Source organism: Carassius carassius, chromosome 36 (assembly GCF_963082965.1).
Source record: "Carassius carassius chromosome 36, fCarCar2.1, whole genome shotgun sequence".
Classification (NCBI taxonomy): Eukaryota; Metazoa; Chordata; class Actinopteri; order Cypriniformes; family Cyprinidae; genus Carassius; species Carassius carassius.
Window position 1 is genome coordinate 2,869,883 of NC_081790.1, and position 12,513 is coordinate 2,882,395.

General features: G+C 33.5%; 1 protein-coding gene across 1 annotated transcript in view; it reads right to left on the reverse strand.

The window, feature by feature from the left end:
• The window catches only part of LOC132116910 (phospholipid-transporting ATPase IC-like), a 32,178-nt gene extending 22,496 nt beyond the window's left edge, over positions 1 to 9,682 (reverse strand). The window contains exon 1 of the mRNA XM_059525802.1: positions 9,447 to 9,682. The gene's annotated coding sequence lies outside the window, so the exon portion shown is untranslated. The remainder of the gene's footprint in view (positions 1 to 9,446) is intronic.
• Positions 9,683 to 12,513: the final 2,831 nt, after the last annotated feature.

Genomic DNA, 12,513 nt, shown 5'->3' on the forward strand with positions numbered 1-12,513 from the left:
ATGGATGGATAAATAGACGGTTGGGTGTATGGAAGGAAAGATGGATGGGTGGACGGATGGACAGATGGATGGGTGGACAGACGGACAGATGGATGGGTGGACGGACGGACAGATGGATGGGTGGACGGACGGACAGATGGGTGGGTGGACGGACGGACAGATGGATGGGTGGACAGACGGACAGATGGATGGGTGGACGGACGGACAGATGGGTGGGTGGACGGACAGATGGGTGGGTGGACGGACGGACAGATGGGTGGGTGGACGGACGGACAGATGGGTGGGTGGATGGATGGATGGACTAATGGATGGACAGGTGAGTGGATGGATGGATGGGTGGACAGAAAAACAGATGGATGGATGGACAGATAGGTGGATGGGTGGACAGAAAAACTGATGGATGGATGGACGGATGGACAGATAGGTGGATGGATGGATAAATAGATGGTTGGAGAGAGTGATGGATTGACGGATGGATGGACGGACGGATGTATGGGTGGACGATCTCAGTCTTATGTAGAGATTTCCAGCTGACGTGTTTAACCTTTGAATGTATTTATGGCAGATCAAGTGTGAATACTACAGCATACTGTAGTCTGACGCGACCAGAACAACACGTTCAGTGAGAATCTTAACTCACACACAAAACCCTTCAGCTGTCCACTTGCACCATTCACTCCATTACAGCTCAAACATCTCCTTTTGTCTGTGAACAACAGCTGGTGTTAATGAGTTAAGTGTTCAGTGTTCACTGTATATAAAAAACCAGTTCTCAATGCATGTCAACATTCCAATGTCAAGTATCTCTGGAATGCCATAATAAGAGTCTTTAAACACACGCTTTTGAATTGCAAACCATCTATTAGCTGTATCTATAGGTTTGTGTGTTGGTGGTTTTCAAATGGAAAAAAACAGTCACCAAACTTTATCTAGTACAACTCTTCCCTGTTCCGTGAATGACACTATCCAACAATCCTGATCTACACCGCAAACAGACATACAATCACACGTCATCGCATACTCTCTCTCTGATGACGAGAACAAAGATTCCCATTCAACCGGCTAAACAACTGCCTACGTCTACACAGAGCAACTGCAGTAATGTGAATACAAGCAGGTCTCGGGAAACTGGTTTAAAGTCTCGCACTGAGCTACGCTATGGAAACCCTTTCACATGGGGGAAGGGTTCGAGAAAAAAACGAGAAGGAGAAAACACAGGGATCCCTTTGAGATCACATTCACCTGCTGTTGTGCAACCTTAGAGGAGAGACAAGGCAGCTTCTATGAACATCTCACAAAACCGACAGAGTTACATATGCCCTTATCTTTCCTCGTTTATATGCATGAAAACAGTGCGGAAGAGACGTTTTAGTGTAATTTAACATATAAGTAAAAAAGACGTTCAGCATAAAGGTGGTTAGGGAAGTGGTTAGGACACACCTTACACTCTACATACAGAGTGCACATGACAGTTTTACATTTCCAATTCAACAAAACTGTCTTCAATAACCATTTGAGGTTGTATAGAATTCTAGAGTTACTATGGAGATTAAAATGATTTTTCATTGAGAATGGCACAACCAATTAAATTAAATAAATTAAAATGATAGAATATACATATGTTCAGCTAAATTCAACCATTTTGTGCACATATTCTCTATCATTCTATATATATAGTATAGTATCCTATACTATAAGATCTTTACCAATACTGGTATATATACTTATATAAAGTGTGTAAAGTTAATTATTTACATTTTTTGCAATTTTGCAACTAAACACTATAATTCACCTTGTTTTCTAGATATTGACATTAGTGTTAGGCATTAAATTTTAAAAAAATTACAAAATATAAATAGACCAATTAATAAGAAATAATTTATTAAAAAATAACTTTTTTCTACTTTCAAAATGTTTTTTTTTTTTTTGTTCGTTTTTTTTTTTTTTTCATTTCAACATTACATAATCTTTCTACATGAAGCCCAGGCAGAACAAATTTGCCTAAATTGTTCATTAATTTAGTCCTGTGTAAACTGTCACATGGTTTTATAAATACTTTCAAATTCAGTATTCATTCAATATGGCAAATGTATAAATAATAGTCTTGCTTTTTGATGGAAACAGCCAATCAGAATCAGTGGCTTCAAAACAAGTATTACTTGGTCATTTAACACGTCCCAAAACCATTCAAGCTGGCGGTTATTAAGCCTCTTTTTAAGAAACCACAACTAAATCCCAGTGAACTGGCAAATTACAGTCCCATTTCAAATCTTACATTTAGGTCTAAAATTTTTGAAAAAGTTGTGTCTGCTCAATTGTGCTCCTTCCTGCAAAAAATATCTGTATGAAGAATTTCAGGCAGGTTTCAGGCCCCACCATAGCACTTAGTGCTGCGTTCGACACCATAGATCATGACATCCTCATAGATCGATTACAAAACTATACAGGTATTCAAGGGCAGGCTCTAAGATGGTTTAGATCCTACCTGTCCGATCGCTACCATTTTGTTTATTTGAATGGGGAGTCATCTCATTTATCACCAGTAAAATATGGAGTGCCACAAGGATCTGTCCTAGGTCCTCTGCTATTTTCAGTATACATGTTGCCCCTTGGTAATATTATTAGAAAATACGGGATTAGTTTTTCCACTGTTATGCTGATGATACTCAACTATATATCTCAACGAGACCAGATGAAACTTCTAAATTATCTAAGCTGACAGAGTGTGTTAATTTATTTTGCATGACCAATATTCCTCCTATTAAATTCAGATAAGACAGAGATTTTACTTATTGAACCAAAAAACAGTACACAGTATCACTTGGATTACAATTTGCAACTAGACGGATGTACTGTTACTTCCTCTACAGTCAGAAATCTGGGTGTAATATTAGACAGCAACTTTTGAAAAATAATATCTCCCATGTTACAAAAACTGCATTCTTCCATCTTAGAAACATTGCCAAGCTACGAAACATGTTATCTGTTTCTGATGCAGAAAAGCTAGTTCATGCATTCATGACCTCTAGACTGGACTATTGTAATGCACTTCTAGGTGGTTGTCCTGCTTCTTCAATAAACAAGCTACAGGTAGTCCAAAATGCAGGGGCTAGAGTCCTTACCAGGTCAAGAAAATATGATCATATTACCCCAATTTTACAGTCTCTGCACTGGCTACCTATTAAGTTCCGTATCAGTTACAAATTATCATTACTTACCTATAAGGCCCTAAATGGTTTATCTCCTGCGTACCTAACTAGCCTTCTACCACGCTTCAATCCATCACGCACCCTAAGGTCACAAAACGCTGGGTTTTGGTAGTTCCTAGGATAGCAAAGTCCAGTAAAGGAGGTTTTTCACATTTGGCTCCCAAACTCTGCAATAGCCTTCCTGATAATGTTCGGGGTTCAGGCACACTCTCTCTGTTTAAATCTAGATTAAAAACACACCTCTTCGGCCAAGACTTCAAATAATGTATCTCATAATCTTGTACTGCAGTTATTTCTGATCAAATGTGCATTATTATTCTTTAGCTTGGGTTGAAAATCATCATTGTTTGGAACAGCGGCTATGCTAATTATGCCTCGATTTGTTTCTCTATTTCTGCCACATCAGGATTGAAATACTGAGGTAACTAGGATTTACACAAGCTTCAGTCTGGATCCAGAACAGCTGAGAAGAGATGATGCTGACCCTCAGAGGACCTTAGATAATGCCAAACCTGAAACAACATACAGATCTAAGAAATATTGCTATAAGTTTGATTGCAACATAATAAAATAATTACTGTTAATAGTGTTTATTGTCTTTTTGATTAAGTCTTTAATTGATTTTTTCGTACTTTTCTGCCATATCCTGACAGGACGATGCACTTTAAAGAAATAAGTTTAGCTAGATGCATTGGTGCATGCATGCATGAATCACATTGCAAAGCAGCGTGGTAAAGAGAGCAGGTTTTGGTGGTGTGTGTTGGACTTATGTTTTGTCAGGGTGAATTCAGCTTCAGCATCAGAAATGAAACATTGCAGATAAGAACTTCTTAATATTCTTCCAGAAAGATTAAATGCAGAGTAAATTTTAACCTAATAATAGACCTAATATTCCTCAGAAAAATACTTTCCGATTGTTTATTTTAGACTTTTCCATGTATATTTGAATGCACATGATGACGCATTCAGGTAAAATATGTTTTTGAGTCTCACTCATGTTTCTGTTCAGGTTGCACTAGTAAAATCTTCTCTCCCTCCAACACAACACAAGCAAATTGCTCCCAAGAACTGGAAGGCCACTGCTTCAGGATTTGAATTTCCTGACTTGTAAAGCAAATTGGTGAGAATTTGAATCCAGTGAATTGCAAAACTGATTTGCACAAGGCATCTTGGGAAAATAAGAGTCACTCTTCTTAAAGCTATACTTCCAAAAGTGTGTTTAATCACAGTAAAGTTTTAGATAAGTATATTTTTAAATAAATGGAAATACAGTTCATTACATCTATTAATTATCACAGCAATTAATTTGTAATAGATAGAACCAAGAATTTTACTTAAAATATATGTATATTTTGCTGTACATCTCTTGTCTCCTTGTTAACATATTTTAAATCACCAATAACATTATCTATGCTTCAACCCATATACTGGAAATTAAAAAAATCATATATTTTACATTTAAAAATCCTGGATGGAAATTAATTTATGAAATCTTTTAAATGTGCATACAATATAAATGTAAAAAAAAATGTATAATAATAATAAAAATTAAATAAAAATATGATAAAAGCACATTTAACAAATACATTTCTGGACGCAGAACAGGCTTCCTTGGTTGCAACATCTTATCCTTTTATTACTGACATTTAGCAGCAGTTTTGCTGGAAGTGAAGATTTTGTTCTCTTGAACACATGAGATCAAAATGGTGCTTTATATCTTATGCAATATTGCATTTTAATTTAGAAACACATACTGAAAAGCAATCCATGCAGAAACTATTTCACCCAAATATTGCTGGTAAATTTATTACAAAGAAACAGCCAGAAGAAATATTAAATTAAAATGAATTTTGAAGTAGAAAGACTGAAATTGTATTTATTGCATATATTTAGCAAGAAATGTGTTTTATTTACAAAAATCAAGTTTTATAGAGTATAAGCTCTTCCTTGGGTCATTTTTAAAACATTTACCTACAACGCCAGAAATATGTAATGATCCGAAGTCTTGAGTGAATTCTTAGAAAAAGCGTGTAACATAAATATCTCATTTGAGCAATTTCACAACTAAAATTTGATCAATTAATGAGCAATGTGAGGGGAAAAAACACACTTTTTTTATTTTTTATACCTTTAAAATTTCACGTTTAATATGTTGCTATTTCTTTGCAAATTTCTTTTGAATTTTACTAGCAATTTCTGAGTGAAAATTGTTTATACACCTTTTTTTTGGTGCAATTAAAAAAAATTATTGTTGGACTTGATATCATCGATCACAAATATAATTGAATGGTGAAAAGACCTCACAATAACATGCATGGATGAATTGTGTATAATATGATCAGGAACACTCATAAAAAAAGTAAACAGCTGACTTAAAATACACACACACACACACGAGTCGGTCTTCTTCTTCTAAAGCACATTGTTTAGCAACCCTCCGCAGAGGTAAACTTTTCCCACGTCTGCTTACAGAACACAATTGAGTCGTGTTACACTCCACTACATGTGTTTGGCCTCTCATGCCAGCTAGAGCACTATGGGTAACAGTATCCTCCATTAGAGAAAGACTAGAGGAGAGCAGAAACAGGAGAAGGTGGAGATGTGCGGGGGACTTCTGGGACGGACAACTCATGCACTAACCATGCACTTGATGTCAGATTCATAACTAACTAAACTGCTTCTGGAATGGTTTCAATCATGCACATTTAACCTACAAATTAACTTCAGGGAATTCAAGAATCACACCTGATGATGTCATTGAACAGCACTGGCACAAAATAAAGAGCAGCAACCTTTTGTAAAATAATGTCTGTGAGTTATTGAACAACTACTGTATAAAGAAATATATAAATGCACAAAACATATTGATCTGAGTTTATTATCTTACAGATAGTTTCACTTAAAGCTTCTGCTTGGAAAAACAGGCCATTATATAGAAACAATCACTCAATCAACAAGATGAACAACACATAATTAAGTTTAGCAATCATTAAACAAAAATATTTAAATCACAGAATGCCTCAAAGTACAAATCAAGTATTGTATGCAAACTCTTTTTAGAGTAGTATGGTGTAGGTTTATTATGGTTGACTAAACAAATTGTTAGTTGAAATAACATAATTTAAAACTGAAGCTGAAATTGAAAAAAAATATATAAAAACTATACAGACATAACAACTAAAAATAATGTCAAAATCCCACAAAATGAAATGAAAATTAGGAATATTAATATAAAAACTTACTGAAATGTTTGTCTAAAAAATATGATAATATCTCTATGATACAAAAATAACATTGCTATTAGTTATGCATCTTTTCTGCCAAATATCATAGTGTTCCGATTCTTCACTTACTTAAAGTATATAAAATCACAAATACATTATTTCATATTATTTTATTATAAGCATAATAAACTATAATATAATAGAAACTAAAATTGAAATAAAAAATATTAAAAAAATAAAGAAATTTAAAATAATATTAAAAGGACCAAAAAAAACACACAACAAAATTACAAAAAGACTTCACAAAAATTGTAAATGAAAACGAGAAAAATAAATTTAAAACATTACTCAAAATATTACTAAAATATCACATCTCTACATGTGTATCAAATATTGTATATAAACTATCACCATTATATGGGTTAGCTAATGGCTGTAATTGTTAAAATAACTACCATTAAATGATCTCAATTACAATCTAGTGCCATAAAAAAATTGCTGCAACATGCTGTAAAAAACATAATACTGGTTATCAGCCATAAAAATACTGATGCATGTGAAAACAAGTCATCTACCAATATATTAACCCTTCCGACATGATAAATGACTGTATAGTTCACACAGTAGCTCATGATGCTGGCAACATCACAGTCATGGGTTTAATTCCCATCGAATGCATGAACTGATTACATCTAAACCTTGAATCCAAAGTAAGTGGCTTTGTGTAAAAGCATCTGTCCAATGCATAAATGTAAATGTAAATGAGATGTTAAATGAGCAGGTGTGTTTATCTGCGACGCCTCCAAAACGAACCTACAGACTGAAATTGTAATTCAAAGAGAAGGCACTAGAAACCGCACCCACTCCATTTCACAATATTTGCAGTCCTTCTGGACACAGAAGAAACCAGTTCTGTGAGTAATACGGCTCTTTACAGAACAGAGGCGGTTCAATTTAACCCACATACAGCGGAACGATATGCATTTCAGAAGAAGAACAACAGCAATCAAGTCCAAACACGTCCAGACATTCTCGCAGGAGATTCATTCATTGACCGTTCACTCATTCAGACTAACTTACAGTCTGCTTCTTTTACATTTACACATGACTGGCTCTGATATAAAAGGAACTGTTTCTCAATGGCCCAATGTACAATACATTAAAACTGAAACTTCCTCTAAATTTACCCATCTGCCTTTTACAAGCCTTTGCAACGACCTTTTGTTTTACAAAGGAATGGCAAGAAGCACATTGAATTAAACAAAGTAGAAACCCTCAAACTGTTTTTTCTTGTAAAGCAGATGCTCTGATATTTACAATTTTGAAAATCATTTTTACAGTGTAGATTTAATTTAATTTACCGGTCTGGAAAATTCGCTGAAGTTTTCATAAATCATTTGTGACCCTGGTCCACAAAACCGGTCATAAGGGTGACTTTTTCGAATTGAGTTTGAATAAATAGGCTTTCCATTGATGTATGGTTTGTTATGATGGTACAATATTTGGTAGAGATACAACTATTTGAAAATCTGGAATCTGTGGAAGCAAATAAATTCTAAATATTGAGAAAATGGTCTTTAAGTTGTCCAAATGAAGTTCTAAGCAATGCATATTACTAATCAAACATGAGGTTTTTATATATTTATGGTTGGAAATTTACAATACATCTTCATGGAACAAGATCTTTACTTAATATCCTAATGATTTTTGGAATAAAAGAAAAATCTATAATTTTGACCCATACAGTGTATTTTTGGCTACTGATACAAATATACTCCAGCGACTTAAGACTGCTTTTGTGCTCCAGGGTCACATTTTCAATTGCATTTCAAAAATATATTTTTATTAAATAATAAATGATTTAGAAACAATTTTCGCTCAGAAATTGCTAGTATATTTCACAATTAATTACAAAGAAATGGCTTTTAACGGTTTTAGATTTTCCACGACAACCATGAAACCATTACTATTAATAACCATAGGATATTAATATTACATGCATGTATTTCTCAAAAGATGTTAAAACCATCACAATTTCATGTGCAGCTTTTTTCTGATTATAAAGGAAATTTGGTATCATTTTAAGCATTATTATGTTTAAAAATTACATTATGAAACATGCTACACGATAAAACAAGCTTGTCTGACATGACATGAACACATGACGGAAAAAGTGACTTAAAGAAAGACATGAAATGAACACCTCGGTCATGAATGACACAGAACTTTTGAGAAAAACAAGAGCTCTGATTTCTGACTGCAGGAGGTGTCCATAGACTCAAAACCCTCATGTTCAGCTAAAATTAACTTGATATTTTTATATGTTTGGGGTTCAAATGTGCCTAATGTACAAACAAATAATAACCTGTTTTGAGGCACCCTTTTAGGTTTAAATATGTAAATGCACGTAAAAAAAAAAAGATTAGCATTTATTCTGGTGTTTATAGCCAGGGTCTCAGAAACCTCAAACACAACTAATGTTTTCTTAAATATATATAGGGGACATATAAAGTATGTTTGACAAGTCATTTTGTGCACAGCCAGGATGGAACAAGCTGAGTAAATAGTAAATACAGAGCACAAGTCAAGCAAAAAATGAAATTCTACTTTAGATAATAATTATTATTCATGCATTAGAAAAATATGATATTAAATGATTCTCCACACTCAAGGGTTTCGAAAACTAAAATAAAGGTTAGTATAAAAACTTCATATGTTGATCTCTAGCACCGATAATGAACCACCAAGTTCTTGGTTAACCTCCAAAGAGCCACAGAGTTTCTTAATAAACTAAAAAATTTTTATACTAAACCTAATGATTAATGAAGAGTTTAAACGCATGTTTTAAAGATAAAACCGGAACAAATCTTCAGAAAAAAGGCAAAGATTGTGGAGTTTCTCCATCAAAACACACACAGGTTGAGGAGCTCAGGTGTGACACACCTAAACACTGACACATTTAACAAAAACACAAACCCCTTAAAAGCGTCTTTTAAAACCAAACATGACTTACCGATCTCAAATCGACTTGTGTGACTCCTCTGAAGCGGGTTTCTGTGTTTTATTGCTCCATGTTCGCTCCGTGTCAGTGTGGAAGAGCTGTTCTCTGTGTGTTCTTCTCAATCAGACTGGAAAAACTGGTCCGACGAGGAGAAGTTTTACTCCTACAAACCCATTATACACACTAGAGGACGGAGGCTGTCCTTTTTCCTCTTTGAACACACACACTTCAAGACTGCAGCCCATTCCTCGGCGATCACGTGACCGCGCAGGTAAGAAAGGTGTGACTCATTTTACAGTCAAATCATGAGGGAAAATTTCTGCGTTTGCTGTTGTTTTTATCTGTTTCCTGGTATCTATATGGAGGGGGTGTCACATAAATAATAGAATACTTACTGTGCATGCAACAGATGCAACATATATTATTTATAGCTACTAAAATAGTTATCTTAGTAATATAATGTGTAATATATATATATATATATATATATATATATATATATATATATATTTTTTTTTTTTTTTTTATATATTTTCTCATCTGAGTGAGTGTAAAAGAAACAACTGAATTAATAATCTCAGTAAAATTAATGTAAAAGTAAAATTAGACCGTTTTGATCGAGTGTAATTTTGAATAGTGGTGAAGTATCGCCCTCTGTTGAGAGAAAAAGTAATCGGGACTCCGCGAGTGGAAAAATATAAATAACTATTATTTTGTTTGCACATATTACTGTGTATTTTCCAAGTCAATCGCTATTAAAGTTTCTTAAATAAATTACTGAGGTGTAAAATTATTGTTTAGACACCAGATGAAGCGCAAGAGATTATCACGTGACGCCTGTTACTTTTCTCATCGGTGCTGTGACTGATTCAATCAGATAAGGTTATAGGATGTTTTACATATTTATATATTTCTTTTCGTGGTTTTTATCTACATGTGAGATGTTAATATATATAGTTACGAGATATAAACGATTATACATGTACAAATATCAGCGAAAGGTTAGGTTTTATAAAACGTCACAAGATCTGAATCACCGAAACCGCGCGCCCTCTACAGGACAAAACCTTTATGATTTATGTCACCTCACTCACCTCATCTGAATGTTTTTATACTGATTTTTGGATTCACTTTTGATTTTTTGAACTCTGTAGTAATGAAAAAAATGTAAACGGTCTTGAACTGATTGGTAAAAAATGCAATAACAAACATATTTATACTGTTTTCCAAAAACAAAATAAAATAACACCTAGAGGAAATTCTTTGGAACTCTATTATTGATAATATTAATTGGAAGACTGCTTGGTTAATCCACTTTACATAATAACAAAACTAAAGAAATACATTTAAAAATTTTGTATACCATCTATCCTGTTTAATCAATAATTTCAAGATACTCTGATATTGATATGCTATTTTTGTAAAAATGAGAAAGGGGTGTTAACACAAGGGGTGTTTTTTGATTGTAAAATTACCCAAAAGTTTTGGAAGGAATTGGCAGATTTTTTTTTTATCTAGTTAAGAATAAGTACTGTTTTTCTTTAAAGGATATTATTGTGTACTATGAAAATAATGTTAACAAATGTCTTGAATACATTGCTGTGCAAATTTTTATATACATAAACAAAAATGCTTAAACTCATCCCCAGTATTTAAGGTATTTTTAGCTGAATTTGTTTGTTTTATATTTTCATTGAAATTGTTAAAACCAAAAAGTCATTAACATGTTTAAAATATCATGACACCATTTTTAGATCCCCTGTAACTAATTAATGTCACACTTTATATTACACTGACTGTCTTATGCGGTGCTCTATGTGTTATTTGTTCTGTGTTCAATAATAATAAAGACAAAAAATACTGATTTTTTTTGTCTTTACCGCTTCTTAGTGTTTAAAATGTATATACAATTAAATCACATATAAAACTATTAGAAAACAATCAAAATTAGATGATTGTACAACAGCATATCTTATATGTTGAGGTAATCTCATCTGATGATTTTGGAGCTTTCATAATGTTAAACCAGGTGTTTATGATCACATTTGCTATTGTTTTTCAGCAAATTAATACATAAATACTGTAAAGTAATTGGGCTGAAGACTTAAGCCTGGTGTGTGTGTGTATATATATATATATAGACACAAACACAAATACATACACAACAGTATAAAACTACATATATATACATACACATACATAACAGAAATGGAAATCATTGAAAAATAAGACACATGGTTTATGTAGTTGATTTTTATTTTATTTTTGTGTTAATACAATAAATATACAAAACTCAAACTACTCAACATGCGGCTAAGGGAGCGAGACAGGAGTGCATTTGTACAGTACAATGAAATTCAGTACGACAGGCCACCATTTCTTTAGTTATACAAAATATACAAATATCCCTTGCGTCTCTTTTAAATAATGTCAATGTAGTAGCAGTAGTACAACCAGTGATGCTTTTTCTTCAACCCATTCCTCACATATCAACGTTTCAACTAAGTCAACTAACATCACAAATTAAAAAAAAGACAGTTTAAAGCCACGATCCATTGCACCAAACACAAGAGGTCACGTCGTCTCACACTCTCAACAGATTCTTGTGTTTTTTTCCTGTTTTAAATGAAATAGAGGAACATTCAGGTGCTGTTTGTTGAAATTTATTTATAAAAGGAAGAACGACTTGCAGTAACACACACACACACACACACACACACACAGAGTGTAAAGAGAACCATACACGACTGAAAAAAGAACACAAATATGACACACTCAATGACATTTTAAACAAAATAAAGAACATATTGAAATATTTCACCCCAAAAAAAGATAATTTGGGGTGAACTATTTCTTTAAAAGTTATAAATTAAAGACTCAAACAAACTCAATACTGAAAACAGGTGATGAACACACAGTTTGTTCTCTCACACACACTCTCTCTCTCTCTCTCTCTCTCTCACACACACACACACACACACACACATACACAGAGTGTTGCTGAAAGGTTAAGATCAAGATCAATTTGAATTTTGATGCATATCCCATAATAGCAAAACTTGGCTGTCTCTTGGCGACA